The sequence below is a fragment of the Choloepus didactylus genome, chromosome 10 (genome assembly GCF_015220235.1).
Source record: "Choloepus didactylus isolate mChoDid1 chromosome 10, mChoDid1.pri, whole genome shotgun sequence".
NCBI classification, from domain to species: Eukaryota; Metazoa; Chordata; class Mammalia; order Pilosa; family Megalonychidae; genus Choloepus; species Choloepus didactylus.
The window spans coordinates 70,809,427-70,822,177 of NC_051316.1; the positions used below are offsets into that span (position 1 = coordinate 70,809,427).

Here is a 12,751-nt window from a genome sequence, read left to right on the forward strand (position 1 = left end):
TGTTTGTGGGCTAACTAATTAATATTATTCACAGTGCTTATTGAGGAAGCTAGAACTGTGTGGAGCTAGATCACCATTGAAGATTCTTCTACCAGGCCTAGTATCTGCTTTACTGATTGCTGGTGCATATTTCATACTGACTGAACTAATAACATTCTCTCTTAGTTCTTGCTTCTCCACTTCAAGTCCTTTTCAAAAGAAATGTATAGAAATGGGTGCATGTGTTTGCTTTACTTTGTTATTTTCCTGGTTGGGTAATCACGCCTATGGCTCTCACTTAGCTCTGCGGCAATAAGTTTCTATTGACATGAATTTAGACCAGCCCTGGCAGCTCTGGTAAGTAGGGGAAGTCTGGGTGTGTCTGGCTTGGGCTGTGGTGCCAGGAGAGGGTGGATGCACCTGTTCTACTTGTGTAACCTTGGCACCAATGTATGATTGCCTCTGTGCATATTTGCATTTGTCTTTTTTTGTGAAAGGTCACTGGCTGATTTGAGCTGCTGGGCTGAGTCCCACATCCTGCGCATGCTACATTGGCTTTCTTTCTGTGGCATTCTGCTTCATTTCTAGAGGTGAGTTGGGGAGGCATGATTTTGGCTTATAGAGGCTCTCTATCTTTATAAATTTTCCTCAAAGTAGAGAAGGCCATGATCATATCTGAGAGCCCTGAGTCATTTTAGACATGAACTTACTCAAAGAGAATTTGTTAAGGATGGAGAAAATGATGCCAATCACATGAAGCAGAAGCCACCAAATGGAATGTAACTTATGGTAGATTGCAGCGCTACAGTTAACAACTTTCAGTTTCCTGCTGTTGGAAGGGATGGTCAGTCTTTAAGCTCCTTCTTTCCTCTCCCTTTCCTTCTCCTTTCTCATACTGAAGAACATGAAATCTACTTTGGCCTGACATGGGGCAAGCAATCCATTTAAGAACAAAAGTTGGGTCAAAATTCACTTTTCTCTTTTTAACATTGAAATTATAGTGTGCATAGGATAATTAGATCGAAAGCTTTGAACATGAAAATAAAGCTTACAAAAGTGGCTGCAGGAAAGGGCTGAAAACAACCTAGTAGTATTTAGGGACAATATTAAAAGTCTTCACATATTGCACATTTGGATACTTCCTCAAGATGAAATAATTTTTGGCAGGTAAAATAGCCAATCCAGGCAACAAGAAAAGAATTAAAAATTCAGCAGAAGTCATTACAATTCTGGAGATGTAATCATGATAAGAATGGAGTGCATTATGGTTCACATTCTATTTACATATTTTTGCCATTTTCTGCTTCTACTTAACCTTTAGAAAAGGTATTTAAATTGCAACAAATGACAAGGTTAATCTGTAGTCTAAATTGTTTCCTCCTACCTGTTTTCTTTCACTTTTCTACATAGGGAGATCTTTCTATGCTAGAGTTACCCCATTCTTTAAAAATTGCTGCATGGGATATACAGTGATTTAGTTTACTTAAAAAGATTTAGAGTTGCTTCCCCATGACAAAGTTAGGAATCATACATCCATTTAACTGTTGGTGCTTTCTTCCACAAATCCTCTGGCTTCTTGAATACCTTTGTGAATGGTCTTTCAAAACAAGCCTAAAATGCCTTTGGAGAGGAATTATAGATGTTCATATCTACCTCGGTCTGTTTCCATAACTGAGCTGCATCAGAGACCTAAGAGTATGTGTTTGAAATTCAGCAAAAACCAGTACTATGGTTGAACTCTAGTGGGATGAGTTGCCATTAACTTAGCTATGGGATGGGATTTCAAAGTGGCTCTTCCACAGCCTAACATCAGTACCAATTTGGCCTTAGCTTCTTTCTTTTTCTCCCTCTCCTTGATTCCTCTCATATAATTATTTGTATACTTGTCTGGCTTTCCCACTCCTCGAGGGCAGGGACCTTACCTTATTCACCTTTGTAGTATTTAAAGTTTCTACCACAGGGCCTGGCCCAGAGTGGTTGCTCAAGAAAATGTGATAGAGAATTATATATAAGAGAGACATTCTTGTTTGGATTCCTATGTCTGAAAAACTGGCTTTCTGTTTTTTGGGTGGGATGAAGATGAAATATGGGTTTTAGGTACATACTGTCTTTAATGTATAATTTAAGAGCTGCCATGCAAGTACAAGATAGTCTGTGGTTTTCAGTGTTAATCCCACTTCTATTACTGGCCATGTCTCAATGCTGGGTGACTCTTATACTGGCATGTTTTGGCAGGAAAGGACTCTTTACCTGGTTTGCCTAATCTACACTGGCTTCTAGTTTCAACAAGAATTGTTTACACACATTTAATTTTAGCTTTCGGGCTATAGCATGTCATTGTTCTTTTTACTTATCTCCTCCCCTTACTTTTGGAAACAGGACAGGCATCTTCAGCCCTTGCTGTTCCTGTTTGGTGTTGCTCTGAGATTAATTTTAGCTTTGCTCTTCATCTTTCATGACACTCCAAGATATTTTTCTGTCATACTTCCTGTATAAGAAAATTTAGACTATGTCATCACAAAGGGAAGTGGAGATTTGGGGGGCATGATTTAAATCATTCAGGGAACTTGCATCATGGGTTGATGTAAAATTAAAGCAGTGTATTTGGATTAAATTATCTCTCATTTGATTGTCCTTCTATATCAGATTTACAGAATAATTCAGTCACCTCTTATTCAGTTTTATCGGTTGTTTTCACAGAGTACAGTGAATCTGGAAAAACAACATATATGATTAAAAAATCATGCATAGAAGAATCACTTTTTTTCATATTTAGGGAAAAATGAATATCCTAGGAGAATTCTAATGAACTTTGTGCAAAACAATCTTTTCCTAAGAGTAAGCCATGAAAATTGAAACTACCCAAAGCAGTCCTGCATAAATGCTTTGAAAGTCTTTTGTAGAATTCTGTTCCTTTATTTGATGTACATAGTCATATTTCTTAATGACTTTCTATTAACATTTTGACAAGAAGTTTAAAAATGTAAAAATAAAGAGAGAACTTTGGGAGAAAATATTTTTAGGGACACTTGCTTCTCTACTATGGAAAGACAAAAAAGGATGGATTTTTAAAGTATGATTTTCATAAGTCTATTCTAGACTAGGCAGTAGATATAATATACAGAAGGAGGTATGAGTTTGCCACCTAGAGGAGAGATGTGAAATTCAACTTTTCTTCAAATGTTACTTCAGTAGAATTAAAAAATTAAGCCCTTACTAGGCTTAATAATAATTATAGTCTTATATGTCAGTGCAGATTTGTTAAAATTATTCAAGGGCTATGAGCTCAAAGAAACCATGAAGTTTACCTTACTTTAATTGCTCAACTGCTTTCCTCTAAAATCTTTTATTTTTTAGAGAATATAATCAAAATATATGGATAATTCCAAATATCCACATTTGGGATGAATACTACTTTTAGCTCTTGGGTTACAATGAAGATTTATTCATTTCAATTTATCTCATCCCTTTACTTTTTTTAATCTTTAAAAAACAAACCCTGATGTGGCTAAGATGTAGTTTCTTCCATCAAGGAACTCATAAGAGAAATGTGATGGAGGCCAAAATATTTGATGCATTTTAAATAACATACTAGAAATAATGTCTAGAAAAATACCGTCATTTGGTAAAGACAAAGTATGTGCATATATGCTTGTACCATTTATCTACCTTCCAATTCTTTCTAAAATTAACAACCAATTATCTTCCTTCTTTTGCATTACCCAGCAATATTTGGCATGTTATTATAGGCATAGGAAGTATTCAATAAATAGTAGTTGCATTGTTGACTTGATTATTTTGGAGTAAAACTTGCTTTGGAAGAACCCTGACAGTGATTTATGAGACTTATCACTAGATTGGGGAAATAATTGCAAGAAGGGCACGAATATTTTTTCCTTATCAATATTTATTCTCAATGGGATTTACAAGTTTCTTTATCAAACCACTCTAGGAAATGGTACTTAAAGACTGAAAACTACATCTAATTTGTTAAGGCCAGGAACCACTAAAAGGAGATCCACAGCTTTCAACTTCATTGCTTAATAGAACTAAAATCATTAATTGCTCACCCAGAGTAGCTAATGTCACCCTAGCTGTTAAATCTCTGAACTTCCCAAGTTCTCTCTCTGCAGAACCACCTCAAATCCCTCTAATAGGCTGTATTTATGGAACTGGTGGGATTTTTCTTCCAGCTCTTGCCCTATTCATCTTCATTTGGCAACAATATTCAACTCTCTATAAAAGAAATACTCTGTCATTAGTTTGGTTGTATCTTAATTGTGTAATACCTATTTAATCTATATTTTAATTTTGTCTTTGTTTATAGCAGTGTTGTTATAATCATTTTTTTCTTAAACTTTTCATTTTGAAATAATTTCAGACTTACAGGAAAGTTGCGGAAAAAAAATACAAAACTCAACAAAACTCCCTTGACACCCAGATTTACCACTTTTAACATTTTGCCACATTTGCTTTATCACTCCATCCATCCATCCATCCATCCACTCTCTATCTATCCATCATCCATTTTCTAGACATTTAAGTGTATGTTGTATACATCATGCTCCTTGAATACATAATACTTCCATATACATTTCCTAAAAACAAGGCTATTCACTTATGTTAACTACCTTAAGTATAGTTATCAAATTCAAAAACTGTAACATTGATACAAAGCTTACGGTCTATATTCCAGTTTTTCATGTCCAAAAATGTCCTTTTGGGTCTTTACTCCTTAAGTCCAGGATCTTGTATTGCATTTGATTGTTATTCAAGCATGTCATTCAGTAGGATTAATCATATTCACAATGTTGTGGTACCCTCACCACTTTCCATTACCAGACTTTTCCCATCACCTCACTGAGAAAATCCTATATCCATTATGCATTAACTCCCCATTCCCCCTCCCCATCCCCCAGTAACCTGTACTCTACTTTCTATCTCTATGTGTTTACATATTCTACTTGTTTCATAGAAGTGTAATCATATAATATCCGTTCCTTTGTGTCTGACTTATTTCACTCAGCATGATTTCTTCAGAGTTCACTCATGTAGAGCCATATTTCAGAATTTCATTCCTTTTCAAGGCTGAGTAATATTTCATTGTATGTATATACCACATTTCATTTATCCATTCATCAACTGATGAACATTTGGGTTGCTTCTACCTTTTGGCTATTGTGAAAAAATGCTGCTATGAACATTGGTATACAAATTGTAAGCTTCTAGGAGATAGGTAGTGGTCACCATTATTTTCTCCCTTTTTTGAATAAAGAAATACAGGTTACCATAGTAAAAGTGGAATGGCAAATTAAGGTAGATATTCAGATAATTCTTTAAAAACAAAGATTATAGATAGAGTGGCTGAGCAATTAAATATGGTACACTGTATGGTTTCTCTGAGTTCTCTGCTCCCGCATACATTTACCAAGTCCCTCAAAATTTTCTCACTCCATTCAAACTGTGATAATCAATGCGAGTTTCTATGACCATGTATCATCTTGTTTATTCCTTATAAGTACGCTCCAAATTAGGAAGTGGAACCTCAGAAAAATTAAATAAAAGTTTTAAATTGTTATAGTTATTTCATAACAGTGCCAGAATTTGAACCCAAGTAAATGTGACTCCAAAGCCTCATCATCCCAGTCAATTCTAGTCCAATCTATATACTTACAGATAACCAATTGGGGGTGTAGGCAGTGCTTATGGGTTGAGAAGAAGAACATGACCACCATAGGATTGCCAGCAGCAAGGAAGCCAAGCAATTAGGCAGAGTATATGAAAGCAGTTAGGTTTGTTTTTATGCTGGATTCCCTGTACCCTGAAGGTTGAACTCCTGAGTATCCCTGAGTTAGTCCAATCCAGGCAAGAGTGAACAGAAGACTAGGGACAGTGGGTGTGCATGAGTGCCCCTCTTTGCAGCTGGGTATCTAATCTCAGCAATACAGTTCACATAAATACAGAGATATACAACTTGCAAGTTAATGCAACTTGTAACTCTTGTGCAGTCTGATTTGATCTTATTGACATTTCTGTTCAGATAGAAAAGGCCAGTATTAAGACACTCATTTGTTGATGGAGAAACTGAAACACTCAAGAGGTTCCCTGACTTCCAAGTCAGCAAGGTAAGCCTTGGTGTCAGGACTGACCTCCAAGTTCCATGCTTTCAGTCAGAAATGATTGCCAATATAATCAGCTTTGCTTTCTCTGTTTTTCCTTATCCTCCTTCGGTTTCATACCGTTCCCTCCCTCTCACTAACAACTCTCTGCCAGGGCACAAATTCCCATGAAAATAGAAAACAGTAGTGCCAGAGGGGTTGATGGATATGGGATAAAGTAGAGATAATGAGAAGGCATGTTGCAAAACAGTGTCCTTCAAAGCAAAAGAGAAAAGGGATATTGGGAGGAAAAGAAAAGAAAAAATTAAAGGCAATTTGTCAGTTCAGAGGTGGAGAGCAGAGCAAACGTCTTCTGCTATTTGATCCTAAAGAGTTGGGTATAAGGCGAACAAAAATGTAAACAGACCATGGAAATTGTCTAGCTTTGGAATTCTACTCTGAATCAATTTTTAAAGTGAAGAAAACTGATCAACCTCTCGTTTATGTTTATAGAGAAGACTTTGCCCAGCTGTTCCCAAAAATAGCTTCTTGAGAATACCACAGAAGCACGAACCTGAGACAATTTTTGTTTACTCGGAAAATTTGCTTTAAAAGGAACATTAACGTTTGTTGAGTTCTACTGCATGGATGTGATAATTTGTACGGTGGCTTTTTATTATAAATTTGGAAGACTTGCCCCTTTGCATCTACCTACTCAGGGATATTATGACGGCTTTGAACCACTTCAGTTCAAATCTGACTGAAAAGGCAGCACCAGAGACTGTATCTTATTTATTTTGTAACTTTCTTTGCACCTAGTACAAAACATTTGTGTGATAACTAATAAGGGGTGCTGTATTTTATTTAGATTCTAGATAGTTTATTCAAAAAATGTTAAATTACTTTAATAAAGATATTTGAAGAAGTTTACAACAAAAAACTTTATCAATTTGACTCACATTTCCCTCCAGTTGAGAAGAAAACTCAAAGACTCTAAACAATTTTCTTTTGGAAAAAAAAGAAAGTTTCAGAAATCACCCAGAAGCAATAGGGAGTGGCCTTGAACCCTGTGTTTTTATTAATGTGCGGCTAAAGTTCAAGTTTCTCAACATACCATAATCTCAGTGTTACTGGCCAAATTCCACAGTGGATAATTAAGCTCTAGCTTACCAGGACAGATTCGGATGGTGAGCGCAATCACGCTGCTCTGCTGGGAATCTGTTAGCCAGGTTTACTGTGTTTTACATGAGTGTCGACTCACCTCACTGGCTGACTGGACCAGCCCAACAGGTCTGACCGGTGAGATCATTGTTGGCTCTTCCACTGCTGGGCCTGGTAGCCAGAAGAGGCCACTAAATAAATGTCCCGAATTAGGATCACAGACAAGTTCCTAGCATTTCCTTATTTTTTTCTCCCAAACCCCTTCCACCAACAATCTATGGACTGAAGCATTCATTTATTCACTGAACAAATATTCACTGAACACCTCGAATGTGTCAGGCACTGACCCAGGCACTGGAAATTTAATAGTGAACTAGACATTTCCAGCCTTTAAGGATCCATAAACAAGTAATTATAATATTTGGTGGGAAATGTTATCGTTCACAGAGCTCAGTAATCCAAATTCTTATTATTTCTGTCTTTAAAAGGCAGAAAGTACACAATTGCTCTTTGGAAGGGACACATATAGGTATTTATATACTTCAACACATAAAATTAACAAATGTATGCAGACTGGTTCATCTGTTAAATTGTGAGTTACAGTGCGTCTTCCCCTTAGCCCACCCCTCCCCTCTTACCCAAACGGCCCCTCTACCCTGTTACATTGCCGCCACTGTAGTGACGGTGGAAGCACTTCTCTGAGCCTCAGTCCATGCTGTCTTGGGGTGTTTTCATCATGTTGGCTCGCAAGAACTCAGACCCAATAGTAAGATAAAAAATTTGACCATAATATGAACCTTGGCCTTATCACGTTAAAACCAAGAAAACTGAACAGACGCCAATGAATTTACTTCTTAACAGCCCTATGTCACTGCAAAAGTCTCCTGAATTCTGACTCTTTTGTCACAAAATCAAACAAGAATTACTATGCTTAATTAAACTCTCCTAATAAATTGTATCTATTATATACTTGATTGGGTAATGTGTTGCTGTGGTTACAAAATGTATGTATGCTGTGAAAAGCTATTTACAATAGAGTTTTATGACATTGCAAGGAAGAGGCTGTCATTGTCACATTATTGTAACACACTGTTGGAACGTTTATATAAGAAATTGTAATTCCATGAGCTTGTTTTTATTTTTAGCTCTGTTTTTTTCTAGTTGCTATCAGGTCTACATTTTATTTGATTCTGAAGCTTTAGATTATTTGTTGCTATAATATCCACATCAGTTCATTCATTTAACAAAAATTTATTGAGCGCTACTTTGTGCTTGGAATTTTCCGATGTTGTAAAGGGTGATTGGCTAAAGTCTTTCCTACATTTATTAGTAGTTTGAGGTCCCCCCCGCCCCCACCAGTTTTGAAGGCTGTCTCATATTCCCAGGTTTTCTCTCCAGTAAGAAATCATTGATGTTGAATGAGACATGTATTACAGTTTAAGGCTTTCCCACAGTTGCTTCCTGTAAAGATTTTTTTCTCCAAGAGCTATCTGAATGAGGGGGTATTCTGTTTGAAGTCTTTCCTACACACAAATATTGCTTTGATTGTCTTCAAATTTATGAGCATTCAGTTGTTGAGCATATATTAATATACTGACTGGAGTGAAGGCTCCTTGTTTTTGACCTCAAGGAATTTATAATCTAGTGAGTGAGACACTTGTCTCTTTGAAAATTTGTATCTGTTAAATAGCAAAGTTGATGTGCTAGTTATACAATTTTTGAATATGTATTAATATAAATAGGTAAGTATAAATTAAATAATTTTTGTCTATATACATCCCCAAATCTTTTCAAGTGCCCTTAGTCCAGAATACACAGCCTTTGGGAATACAGAAGAAAACAAAATGCAGAAATAGTAATAATAAAGTGGCAGTAGTAACCAGAGCTATTATTTGTTGAGGGCTTTACACATGTCATTTGCTTTATCTTGTTTAATCGTCACAACTCTCACAGGTATCTACATCACAGAACTGTGAGGCAAAAGGGAAGGAAAGGAGAGATTGTAAAAGTGAAACTTCATTTTGCCCAGGGCAGCTGTTCCTAATACATGATGTTTTAGTATTTGCTCTTTAATTTAGTCAGCTGAGATTCCACACTTGATTAGTTTATGAAAATTGGGGTGTGATGGTAGCTGATTAAAAATTTTTCTTTTATCAAATGTGTTTGCTGTTAGTCAAACAAAATAACGTTCCCAGAAAAAGGATGTCAGCATCCATTACACCTACTACAGGAATGCTGAATCCACTTTCATCAGGATTGAGCAGCAGAAATCAGATTAAAACACATTTTCTTCTTTATTTTTTACTAATGATTTTGTTTCTCCAGTTGCTAATCAGTAAGAATATCTTTGTCCTGCTGAACCAAGGCATTTGCTTAAAAGTCTCTGCATTCTCTGGCACAATTGCCTAATTTATTAAAGGCAAGAATCTTCCAGTTCTCTGCTGGGAACATTGTGAAATAAAAATTTTTATAAACATACAGAAACTCATAAAATATTAGAGTTGGAAGAGACCTGAGACCTAAGACAACTCTCTCTCTCTTTACAGAGGAAAAAGTTGAACCCTAGCAATAATCAGGAAAAATTTCTCTGAGTTTCCATAATTGATATCTCTGTTGTAATGTTTATGACATGGCTTTGGTTTTAATTGTCTACTTGAATTTTGCTTCCAATATATGGTGAACTCCAAGTACAAATCATGCCTTATTTCTCATCCTGAGTTCTTAGCAGAGTGTCTTGTACATGGTGCAAAATAAACATATTTTTGACTAAGTGGTATGTTGTATGCCATAAATTTGCCTTTTAATTCTCCTTTGACTTGAACTTCCTAGATGCTTAAGCCTCTCTTAGCATTCCATTATTTATCTTCCCTATAAAAGTTCTAAAGACAGTGTGTTTGTGAGATAATTTAGTGAATAATAAGTACTTTGATAGCTGGAATAGTATGCTTCCCATTGTCACTTTTATGTATTCTGAGTACTGACAACATTTTTCAGAATGGTAAAACAAGAAAGATGAAAATCTAAAGGTGTATGGACTATGTTAGTTAAATATCTTCATTGGACATTTACATAAATGATAGGAGCTGTGAGAAATAAATTTATCTTTAGTAATTATTATGGAACAAATTAAAGCTTGTGAAATGCTTTGACAATATGCCAGGTGTTTCAAATAATTAAATTATCAAATAATTTTTTGGACTTCATTTCACAGTAGTCTAATTAAAATCCAGCATTGAGGCTGATGGTATATTTGTGTGAGAATGTTTTGGAGATTTTACCATTAACTTTTCTGTGTAGGTTGGTGTATACTTCATGTTATTGTCACGTAGGTGACTGAAATGATAACACGGTAATTCTGCAAAAAACACTTTGGTTCATAATGCTCTTTGGTGTGAAGTGCACTTTAAGAAGTGTCACAATTCCAGGGCTATGATTTTTACCTGTGAAGATCAATGCATCCTCCTTGTTATTCTCAGGATTGTTTTTTTAATGGCTTGGTGAAACAAGACATGCTTCTCCACCCCCACCCCTTCCCCTTTCCTGTGCCTCTTCCCCTACCAGTTTTTTTTCTATTCCTTTTGGCATCTGGATTCCTTTTGCTGCCAGATGAGTCAGTTAGAGGGGAAATGTTTAACCCACTTTTTTTTTTTTTTTTTTTTTTTTTTTAATCTTGGCTGGGAAAAGAGCTTTGAAGGCAAAAGGTGCTTGAATATGTTGCATTAAGCTCTTCACACAACCCTCTTGACTTTCTCTGGAGAACGCCACCCTATATTCAAGTCAGAAGCTGCTAAATGGTTCATTTCCACTCTATATACATGTCACAAGATCAGTACTTATTTTGTAACTTTTTTTTCCTTTGAGGAAGTAAGTGAAAAATTATTATTCATTTACTTTTGTGTGATTGCCTTAATACCTAGTTTCTCTCCATAAAGGATATGAGAAGGTTTAACAAACAAATAATATAGTAAGATTAATAGTGAAAAGGAGCAATATGTAGATTTAAAAGAGGAGAAGGGGAAATATGGGTAGGATTATAAGGTGAGAATGAATTGCTTGTATTCTCACACAGAGTAGCTACTATTTGTTGGGTGCTTATTATATATTGGGCCCAACATTATCTAAACAATCCTATGAATAGTCACTATTTTGAATTGGTTTGATTTTGTAGATGTAGAAACTGAGGCTTAGAGAGAGTATTCCTTCAAGTCCACACTGCTAATGGGTGGTGGATCTGTGATTTGAACCCTCTGGAAGTCTCATCCAGAGCAAAACCATGATAACTTCTATAGCTTGATTTTTGGCACAGGTATTTATTAGTGTTAATGCACAGTACTATTTCAGAAAATAAGTTAGCTTCATTTAATTAGTCAGTGTTTTTCAATTGCCAATGCTTGGGAAGTGGGATAGTTTGGGGGAACAGTAATTGTTGGGTGCTAGTGGTGGATGTGGTGCTGGTGGAGGAAAGTGGTAAAATCCAAAGGCTTTCCCTGATCTTTGCTGCAGCACAGTTTATGAAGTTCCTCATTTAAAGTGTTAAGCTATCCTTTGGTGTTGTATTCTTCAAGAACTTGATGTTAAATAGATGATATAGATTCATCAGTATGCTATCAAAATGAAGATACAACACTATTCTATAATGATGTAAATTGCTCAAAATTGTGGTTCAAGCTCTTTAAAATGTTCATAAATGACCATTCCTATTCATTAAGCAATATTTTATATATTGTTTATTAAGCTGGATCATAGCAATAATTCAATAAAAATGTACTGACTTGCTATTAGGTTTCAGACATTATGCTAGGAACTTTATGTAAATCATTCTGTTTAATTTTAATAGCAACTCCATGAGATGTTATTATCCCCATTTTAGAGATTAAGAAACCAAAGAAAGTTCAGAGAAATAAAGTAATTTGCCCTTTCAAGGCCACTTCAGTGATGGAGCCAGAATTTGAACCCAGATATGATGCCAAAGCCCATATACTTAGCCATTGGACTGTCTGCATGCCCCCTCAGTGAACTGCTACAGCTGTCTTGAAGATGGCTGCTTCAGGAGAGAAAAAAAAAGGCATGAATAGCTGGTACATGGGTTTAAACTAGGCATCCATGCTAAAGATGAACTATTGAAAGGTGGAATTATTTTTATTGTTTATTGAGTAGAGGTACACCATATGCAATGTATTTTTCTACTTCACACAGTTCATGTGATATGGGTGTCCAAGGAAGCAGGATTAGGAAATATCTGCTATGTTTAAGTCACAGCTAAATCAGGGAAAAACACCTGCCTCTTCTTTCTTTCTCCTATATCCAGTCTCCCCTTTGATGAGGAGAATAAACCTCATTATAGTTCATAGTAAAGATCAATGAAAAGACTTTTCTCCTCTTACTATCAGTCTTATGTTATCTGAGCTTAAAGAACTGGAAAGCACACATCAAAGGAGCATTCCCATGGAAGGAGAGGCAATGTGATACAATGAAAGAGAATAGGGACTGTATCGAGTCAGAGATCCTGGGAT

General features: G+C 35.9%; 1 long non-coding RNA gene across 1 annotated transcript in view; it reads left to right on the forward strand.

Moving 5' to 3' along the window:
- Nucleotides 1-10,790, forward strand: part of LOC119505319 — a 29,606-nt gene extending 18,816 nt beyond the window's left edge. Inside the window, exons 5-7 of the long non-coding RNA XR_005210712.1 lie at nt 35-569; nt 6,020-6,104; nt 6,591-10,790. This is a non-coding gene — a long non-coding RNA (uncharacterized LOC119505319). The remainder of the gene's footprint in view (nt 1-34; nt 570-6,019; nt 6,105-6,590) is intronic.
- Nucleotides 10,791-12,751: the final 1,961 nt, after the last annotated feature.